This window comes from Bombina bombina, chromosome 1, assembly GCF_027579735.1.
Source record: "Bombina bombina isolate aBomBom1 chromosome 1, aBomBom1.pri, whole genome shotgun sequence".
Classification (NCBI taxonomy): Eukaryota; Metazoa; Chordata; class Amphibia; order Anura; family Bombinatoridae; genus Bombina; species Bombina bombina.
In genome coordinates, this window is record NC_069499.1 from 568,881,413 (window position 1) to 568,891,926 (window position 10,514).

A 10,514-nucleotide genomic window follows, 5' to 3' on the forward strand; every position below is an offset into this window, starting at 1 on the left:
CGTTATAGTTAATTAAGACCAATCTGATTATCTATTTCCTTTTTTCTATTTATTAATATTAGGTAGCTTCACTTTTGCTCCTGGCCTATTTGTCTTGCTAATAACTCCTGCTAGTTGTCCTGCTAGTTACTATTGCCTGGGTATCCTGCTATTATTATTGCCTTTGTTCCTTTTGACCATTGTCCTTGTGTTCCTGTTTTGTGTTCCTGTTTGTAACTTCTGCCTGTGTTCTTGCTGGTCACTGCTGCCTATGCCCCATGCTAGCAATTAGTGCCTGTGTGTCCTGTGCAGACCATTGGTGCCTATGGCCCCTGCTAGCCATTAGTACCTGTGTGTCCTTTGCAGACCATTGGTGCATATGCCCCCTGCTAGACATTAGTGCCTGTGTGTCCTTTGCGGACCATTGGTGCCTATTCCCCCTGCTAGCCATTAGGGTCTGTTTGTCCTTTGCTAGCCATTAGTGCCTGTGTGTCCTTTGCAGACCATTAGTGTCTATGCACCCTGCTAGCCATTAGTGCCTATATGTCCTTTGCACACCATTGGTGCCTATGCCCCCTGCAAGACATTAGTGCCTGTATGTCCTTTGAAGACCATTGGTGCCTATGCACCCTGCTAGCCATTAGTGCCTGTGTGTCTTTTGCGGACCATTGGTGCCTATGCCCCCTGCTAGCCATTAGTGTTTATGTGTCCTTTGCAGACCATTGGTGGCCATGCCCCCTGCTAGCCATTAGTGTCTGTGTGTCCTGTGAAGACCATTGGTGCCTATGCCCCCTGCTAGCCATTAGTGCCTATGTGTCCTTTGCAGACCATTGGTGCCTATGCCCCCTGCTAGCCATTACTGCCTGTGTGTCTTTTGAAGACCATTAGTTACACTACTGTTACAACAAATATGAGTGGTGCCACTAACTTGGAAAGTGGGTCTGGCACACACGCTGGCAGGCAGGCAACTTCAATTACATTACACTAACAGACTAATGTTTCACAGTCAAAAAAGATTTTTTTAAAAATATTTACACTACTCTATGCACCCTGCTTGCTATTAGTGCCTATATGTCCTTTGCTCACCATTGGTGCCTATGCTCCCTGCTAGACATTAGTGCCTGTGTGTCCTTAGAAGACCATTGGTGGCTATATGTCCATTGCACACCATTGGTGCAGATGCTCCCTGCTAGACATTAGTGCCTGTGTGTCCTTTGCAGACCATTGGTGCCTATGTGTCCTTTGCACACCATTGGTGCCTATGCTCCCTGCTAGACATTAGTGCCTGTGTGTCCTTAGAAGACCATTGGTGCCTATGCACCCTGCTAGCCATTAGTGCCTGTGTGTCTTTTGCAGACCATTGCTGCCTATGCCCTCTGCTAGCCATTAGTGTTTATGTGTCCTTTGCAGACCATTGGTGGCCATGCCCCCTGCTAGCCATTAGTGCCTGTGTGTCCTGTGCAGAGCATTGGTGCCTATGCCCCCTGCTAGCCATTAGTGCCTATGTGTCCTTTGCAGACCATTGGTGCCTATGCCCCCTGCTAGCCATAAGTACCTGTGTGTCCTTTGCAGACCATTGGTTCCTATGCCCCCAGCTAGCCATTAGTGCCTGTGTGTCCTTTGCAGACCATTGGTGCCTATGCCCCCTGCTAGACATTAGTGCCTGTGTGTCCTTTGCGGACCATTTGTGCCTATGCCCCCTGCTAGCCATTAGTGCCTGTGTGTCCTTTGCAGACCATTGGTGCCTATGCCCCCTGGTGTTGATTTCTCTGTGAACTATATGGTTTGGGGAAGAAAAACAATACTGCCTTACAGTCTGGAATTAAAAAGTGACATTGATTGTGTTGTGTAGTCTAATGTTTATTCATCATTCTTTTCCATGAGTTTCTCGGATAATAAAGTTAATTAAAGCACAAAACATTTGAAGTGTGTGTTTTCTTTTAATCATATTACATTTAATATGTATATGCTATGATATGAATGAAATGGTTGAAACTACCACTGTACAAAAATAATTTAAATAAACTGCTAGTCTGTGAGAGGTGGACTGTTTTCCTTCTCCCTATCCCATATCCCATATACCTCCCAAAAAGGAATGACATTTTGTAGTACTGACCCTTGAAGGATTCTTATTGCCTAATAAGCACAGGGTCATCTTCTTATTTACAGTCAAGGTGCTACTGACAGTTCAGTATTTAAATATTCTTGGACATCTGTTGCAATCATATAATCAGAGAGAAACATAGCAGGATATAGACAGATTATTTGAGGTTAGAGTGCAAGAGCTGTTAGAATGTGAGAGCAGGCCAGCCATTACTGTGCACTTTAATTGCCTGTGCCTTGAGAATAGATATGAGAATCAGCAGTTACTACTCGTACATCTAAAATAGCACTAGTGCAGGATAGTCATACACATTTGTTCTTTAGTTTTGCTTTCATTTGCAGTTCTGGAGTGTGCATAACCTATAGGTCGTTGTTACCTAAATGATTGGGTATCCTTTTATTACTGCTTATTTTTTTTAATTCTTTACTGGAGATCTGGATTGGATAACTTGTTCATTAAAGTCAACACTAAAATTGTTATGTTTAATAAAAATAGACAATGCCTTTACTTCCAATTCCCCAGATTTGCACAACCAACAGTGTTATATTAATATACTTTATAACCATGAAACCTCTAAATTTCTGTGTGTTTCTAAGCCACTATAGACAACCTCTTTTTTTATTTGCTTTTCACAACAGGAGACTGCTAGTTCATGTGGGCCATATAGATAACTTTCGGCTAGATTACGAGTTTTGCGTTATGAGTGAAAAAGCCTCATAACGCTGCTTTTTCACTTCCGCTGGTATTACGAGTCTTGCAGGTATAGCTGTACCGCACACTTTTTTAGCCATAACGCAATGTAACTACCGCACCTTTCAAAAAGTCCTTTTTCAATGGGACTTCCATAGCGCTGATATTATGAGGAGTTTTGCCTGGGAGGCAAAAAAGTGAGCGCTACACCCTATACCGTCAAGATTCGTACCGCCATCTAAAGTCAGTAGTTATGAGTTTTACGTTACAAATCTGTAGCAAAAAACTCATAACTAAAGTGTTACAAAGTACACTAACACCCATAAACTACCTATTAACCCCTAAACCGAGGCCCTTCCGAATTGCAAATACTAAAATAAAATTATTAACCCCTAATCTGCCGCTCCGGACATCGCCACCACTATAATAAACATATTAACCCCTAAACCGCCGCACTCCCGCATCGCAAACACTAGTTAAATATTATTAACCCCTAATCTGCCGCCCCAATGTCACCGCCGCCACTATACTAAAGTTATTAACCCCTAAACCTAACCCTAAGTCTAACCCTACACCCCTAACTTTAATATAATTAAAAGAAATCTAAATAAAAATTACTATCATTAACTAAATAATTCCTATTTAAAACTGAATACTTACCTGTAAAATAAACCCTAAGCTAGCTACAATATAACTAATAGTTACATTCTAGCTATCTTAGGTTTTATTTTTATTTCACAGCTAAGTTTGTATTTATTTTAACTAGGTAGATTAGTTAGTAAATAGTTATTAACTATTTACTAGCTACCTAGTTAAAATAAATACAAATTTACCTGTAAAATAAAACCTAGCCTGTCTTACACTAACACCTAACATTACAATTAAATAAATTACACTAATTAAATACAATTAACTAAATTACAAAAAAAACAAAACACTAAATTACACAAAATAAAAAATAAATGATCAAATATTTAAACTAATTATACCTAATCTAATAGCCCTATCAAAATAAAAAAGCCCCCCCCCCCAAATAAACAAACCCTAGCCTAAACTAAACTGCCAATAGCCCTTAAAAGGGCCTTTTGCGGGTCATTGCCCCAAATAAATCAGCTCTTTTACCTGTAAAAAAAATAAAAACAACCCCCCAACAGTAAAACCCACCATTCACAAAAACAAACCCCCCAAATAAAATCCTATCTAAAAAAACCTAAGCTCCCCATTGCCCTGAAAAGGGCATTTGGATGGGCATTGCCCTTAAAAGGGCATTTAGCTCTTTTCCATTGCCCAAACCCTAAGCTAAAAATTAAACCCACCCAATAAACCCTTAAAAAAACGTAACCCTATGAATCCGGGAGAAGTCTTCATCCAAGCGGCAAGAAGTGGTCCTCCAGGCAGGCAGAAGTCTTCATCCAGACGGCATCTTCTATCTTCATCCTTCCGAGGCGGAGCTGCTCCATCTTCAAGACATCTGGCGCGAAGCATCCTCTTCTGTTGACGGCTACTGAAGAATGAAGGTTCCTTTAAGGGAACAGCCAATAGAATGTGAGCTCAATCCTATTGGCTGATTAGATCAGCCAATAGGATTGAAGCTCAATCCTATTGGCTGATTGCATCAGCCAATAGGATTTTTTCAACTTTAATTCCGATTGGCTGGTAGAATTCTATCAGCCAATCGGAATTCAAGGGACGCCATCTTGGATGACGTCCCTTAAAGGAACCTTCATTCTTCAGTAGCCGTCAACAGAAGAGGATGCTCCGTGCCGGATGTCTTGAAGATGGAGCTGCTCCACATTGGAAGGATGAAGATAGAAGATGCCATCTGGATGAAGACTTATGCCAGCCTGGAGGACCACTTCTTGCCGCTTGGATGAAGACTTCTCCCGGATTTGTTGAGGACTTCTGCCAGCTTGGATGAAGACTTCTCCCGGCTTGATGAGGATGGATGTCCGGTCTTCAAAAACTGTAAGTGGATCTTCGGGGGTTAGTGTTAGGTTTTTTAAAGGGTTTATTGGGTGGGTTTAATTTTTAGGTTAGGGTTTGGGCAATGGAAAAGAGCTAAATGCACTTTTAAGGGCAATGCCCATCCAAATGCCCTTTTCAGGGCAATGGGAGCTTAGGTTTTTTAGATAGGATTTTATTTGGGGGATTTGGTTGTGTGGGTGGTGGGTTTTACTGTTGGGGGGTTGTTTGTATTTTTTTTACAGGTAAAAGAGCTGATTTCTTTGGGGCAATGCCCCGCAAAGGCCCTTTTAAGGGCTATTGGCAGTTTAGTTTAGGCTAGGGTTTTATTTATTTTGGAGGGGCTTTTTATTTTGATAGGGCTATTAGGTTAGGTGTAATTAGTTTAAATATTTGATCATTTCTTTTTGATTTTGTGCAATTTAGTGTTTATTTTTTTGTAATTTAGTTAATTGTATTTAATTAATGTAATTTATTTAATTGTAGTGTAATGTTAGGTGTTAGTGTAAGGCAGCTTAGGTTTTATTTTACAGGTAACTTTGTATTTATTTTAACTAGGTAATTAGTTAAAATAAATACAAACTTAGCTGTGAAATAAAAATAAAACCTAAGATAGCTGCAATGTAACTATTAGTTATATTGTAGGTAGGTTAGGTTTTATTTTATAGGTAAGTATTTAGTTTTAAATAGGAATTATTTAGGTATTAATTGTAATTTTTATTTAGATTTATTATAATTATGGTTAGGGTTACGTTAGGGTTAGGGTTAGACTTAGGGTTAGGTTTAGGGGTTAATAACTTTAGTATAGTGTCGGCGACGTTGGGGGCGGCAGATTAGGGGTTAATAAGTGTAGGTAGGTAGCGACGACATTGGTGGCAGCAGATTAGGGGTTAATAAGTGTAATGTAGATAGCGACGACATTGGGGGCAGCAGATTAGGGGTTAATAAGTGTAGGTAGGTGGTGGCGATGTCAGGGGCGGCAGATTAGGGGTTAATAAGTGTAATGTAGGTGTCGGCGATGTCGGCGGCGGCAGATTAGGGGTGACTCTGGGTTTAGACTCGGGGTTTATGTTAGGGTGTTAGGTTGAAACATAACTTTTCTTTCCCCATAGGAATCAGTGGGGCAGCGTTACGTAGCTTTACGCTCCTTTATTGCAGGTGTTAGGCTTTTTTTAGCCTGCTCTCCCCATTGATGTCTATGGGGAAATCATGCACGAGCACGTAAAATCAGCTCAAAGCAGCGCTGGTATTTGTGTGCTGTAAGGAGCTCAACGCTGCCATATTGCCTGCTAACGCCGCGTTTTTACAAACCTGTAATAGCAGCGCTATAGGAGGTGAGCGGTGGAAATAACTTGCAAGTTAGAACTGAGCCGCTCATAACGCAAACCTCGTAATCTGGCCGATTGTGCTCACGCCCGTTGAGTTATTTAAAAGCCAGCACAACACAGCACTAGTTGGCTAAAATGCAAGTCAATAGATAATAAATAAAAAGTCATGTGATCAGGGGGCAGTCAGAAGATGCTTAGATACAAGGTAATCACAGAAGTAAAAAGTTTATTAATATAACTGTGTTGGTTATGCAAAACTGGGGAATGGGTCATAAAGGGATTATCTATCTTTTAAAACAATGAAAATTCTGGTGTAGACTGTCCCTTTAAGTTTTGTATTCCATTTTTTTACTTTATGCACCCCCTCCCTGCTGTTATTTATTGTTTGGAAAATAAAACCTTTTGAACAAAATACATAAAGGTTCTCTTTTTGAAATGGTGAGTCCGCAATGTACATATGTGAACATTTTAACTATATAGCTTATTGGATGTGCTGTTGTAAATAAATTATATGTTTCACTGCATATACACACAAAGGGGGCCTGGGGGGAGATAGTTTTTTTTAACAGCAATTCCGGTGTTCTGACAGATACTGTGACCCATCGTAATATGCGACCAGACGCTCTGCGCATTTGCGCAGTTACGTCATCTCATACTGGACATATTTTTGCACTGGCATGTGGTAGCAAAATCCGACAGAAAATCACCCATCACCATATGTCACCGGATGCAAAATCTGACAGAACAGCGGCCATCAGATTTTGCAACCACGAAGTGTGCATAGATGCACCTACATACTTCCTCAGTGCAACCCTAATGATTGTAATTCTAACGATTCTAATGATATTATATAATGTTTACCTACATTTAGGATAACGTATTAGTGCCTCAGGGGCCAAATTATCAATGTGCGGACGTACATGATCTGCTGTAGAATTTATCATTTCATAAGCATTTTACTAGAAATGCTTGTGCAATGCCGCCCCCTGCACATTTGCGGCCAATCGGCCGCTAGCAGAGGGGTCAATCAACCCGATCATATGCCATCGGGCGGATTGCTGTCTGCCGCCTCTGAGGTGGCGGACGAGTTAAGGAGCAGCGGTCTTAAGACCGCTGCTTTTTAACTCCTGTTTCCGGTGAGCCTGAAGGCTCGCACGGAAACAGAGGCATTGGGGGCCATACAGGCTTGATAAATTGGCCATTAGTGTCATGTACCATCCCTTTTTGATTTACAAAATACAATTGTATGGTGACAATGTACTGGTTACTTGTATGTATAGCTATTGAGTCATTTATAGAGATACTCTATTGTGTTTCTTAAAGGGACATTATACCCAAATGTTGAAGCACTTGAAAGTGATGCAGCATAGCTGTAAAAAGCTGACTAGAAAATATCACCTGAACATCTCTATGTAAAAAAGGAGATATTTACCTCAAAATTTCCTCAGTATCCACATCACGGGCGCGATCCGATATCGATCGCAGTTTGCGGCGCAAGTGAGGGAACCGGCGTCGCCCGCAGTTTCAGCTCGCAACTCGAGCCATCCCATATAGGTCGCCGTCAGATGCTAACGTGCCGTAAGTCTCACAAACCAGCGATGTCCAGAAATCTGCGTAAGTACAAATTTCTGGCGTCGCCAGTGACTTGCGGCACGTTAGAAACTGCCGGCGCCTATAAAACCTGACTAAAGTTTAAAACACCCGCACTGTCTAACACGCCTCCCTAACATAGCCCGCACGGTCTAACACGCCTCCCTAACATAGCCCGCACGGTCTAACACGCCTCCCTAACATAGCCCGCACTGTCTAACACGCCTCCCTAACATAGCCCGCACTGTCTAACCCTCTATCCGCTATCCCCCCTCACTAGCCAAACAATAAAAAAGCTATTAACCCCTAAACCGCCGCTCCTTTACCCCGCCGCAACCTAATAAAGTTATTAACCCCTAAACCGCCGCTCCCGTACCCCGCCGCCAGCTATATTATATCTATAACCCCCTAAAGTGAGCCCCTAACACCGCCGCCATCTATATTAAAATTATTAACCCCTAATGTAAGCCCCTTACACCGCCGCCATCTCTATTAAAATGATTAACCCCTAATTTAATCTACCTACCCCGCCGCCAGCTATATTATCTATGTTAACCCTAAGTATATTATAGTTAATATAGGTATTACATTATATATATTAACTATATTAACCCTAATTATATTAGGGTTAATATAGTTAATATAGTTACTATAGTATTTATATTAACTATATTAACTCTATCTAACCCTAACTAAATTTATATTAAATTAATCTAATTCATTTATAAACTAAAATATTCCTATTTAAATCTAAATACTTACCTATAAAATAAACCCTAAGATAGCTACAATATAATTAATAATTACATTGTAGCTATGTTAGGGTTAATATTTATTTTACAGGTAAATTGTTAATTATTTTAACTAGGTATAATAGATATTAAATAGTTATTAACTATTTAATATCTACCTAGTTAAAATAATTACCCAATTACCTGTAAAATAAATCCTAACCTAAGTTACAAATACACCTACACTATCAATAAATTAAATAAACTACAAACATCTATCTAAAAATACAATTAAATTAACTAAACTAAATTACAAAAAAAAACAAACACTAAATTACAAAAAATAAAAAAAAGATTACAAGATATTTAAGCTAATTACACCTATTCTAAGCCCCCTAATAAAATAATAAACCCCCAAAATAAAAAAAATTCCCTGCCCTATTCTAAATTCAACAAATTTCAAAGCTCTTTACCTTACCAGCCCTTAAAAGGGCCTTTTGTGGGGCATGCCCCAAAGAATTCAGCTCTTTTGCATACAAGAAATACAATACCCCCCCCCATTACAACCCACCACCCACATACCCCTATTCTAAACCCACCCAAACCCCCCTTAAAAAAGCCTAACACTACCCCCCTGAAGATCTCCCTACCTTGTCTTCACCACACCGGGCCGAACTCCTGATCCGATCCGGGCGATGTCTTCCTCCAAGCGGCAAAGAAGAATTATTCCTCCGGCGATGTCATCCTCCAAGCGGCAAAGAAGAATTCTTCCTCCGGCGACGTCTTCCTCCAAGCGGCAGCAAAGTCTTCATTCTTCCGGCGGCATCTTCAATCTTCTTTCTTCGCTCCGCCGCCGCGGAGCATCCATCCCGGCCGACTGCTGAACTTGGAATGAGGTACCTTTAAATGACGTCATCCAAGATGGCGTCCGCCGAATTCCGATTGGCTGATAGGATTCTATCAGCCAATCGGAATTAAGTTAAAAAAATCTGATTGGCTGATTGAATCAGCCAATCAGATTCAAGTTCAATCCGATTGGCTGATCCAATCAGCCAATCAGATTGAGCTCGCATTCTATTGGCTGTTCCGATCAGCCAATAGAATGCGAGCTCAATCTGATTGGCTGATTGGATCAGCCAATCGGATTGAACTTGAATCTGATTGGCTGATTCAATCAGCCAATCAGATTTTTTTAACTTAATTCCGATTGGCTGATAGAATCCTATCAGCCAATCGGAATTCGGCGGACGCCATCTTGGATGACGTCATTTAAAGGTACCTCATTCCAAGTTCAGCAGTCGGCCGGGATGGATGCTCCGCGGCGGCGGAGCGAAGAAAGAAGATTGAAGATGCCGCCTGAAGAATGAAGACTTTGCTGCCGCTTGGAGGAAGACTTCTTCTTTGCCGCTTGGAGGATGACATCGCCGGAGGAAGAATTCTTCTTTGCCGCTTGGAGGAAGACATTGCCCGGATCGGATCAGGAGTTCGGCCCGGTGTGGTGAAGACAAGGTAGGGAGATCTTCAGGGGGGTAGTGTTAGGCTTTTTTAAGGGGGGTTTGGGTGGGTTTAGAATAGGGGTATGTGGGTGGTGGGTTGTAATGGGGGGGGGTATTGTATTTCTTGTATGCAAAAGAGCTGAATTCTTTGGGGCATGCCCCACAAAAGGCCCTTTTAAGGGCTGGTAAGGTAAAAAGCTTTGAAATTTGTTGAATTTAGAATAGGGCAGGGAATTTTTTTTATTTTGGGGATTTATTATTTTATTAGGGGGCTTAGAATAGGTGTAATTAGCTTAAATATCTTGTAATCTTTTTTTTATTTTTTGTAATTTAGTGTTTGTTTTTTTTTGTAATTTAGTTTAGTTAATTTAATTGTATTTTTAGATAGATGTTTGTAGTTTATTTAATTTATTGATAGTGTAGGTGTATTTGTAACTTAGGTTAGGATTTATTTTACAGGTAATTGGGTAATTATTTTAACTAGGTAGATATTAAATAGTTAATAACTATTTAATATCTATTATACCTAGTTAAAATAATTAACAATTTACCTGTAAAATAAATATTAACCCTAACATAGCTACAATGTAATTATTAATTATATTGTAGCTATCTTAGGGTTTATTTTATAGGT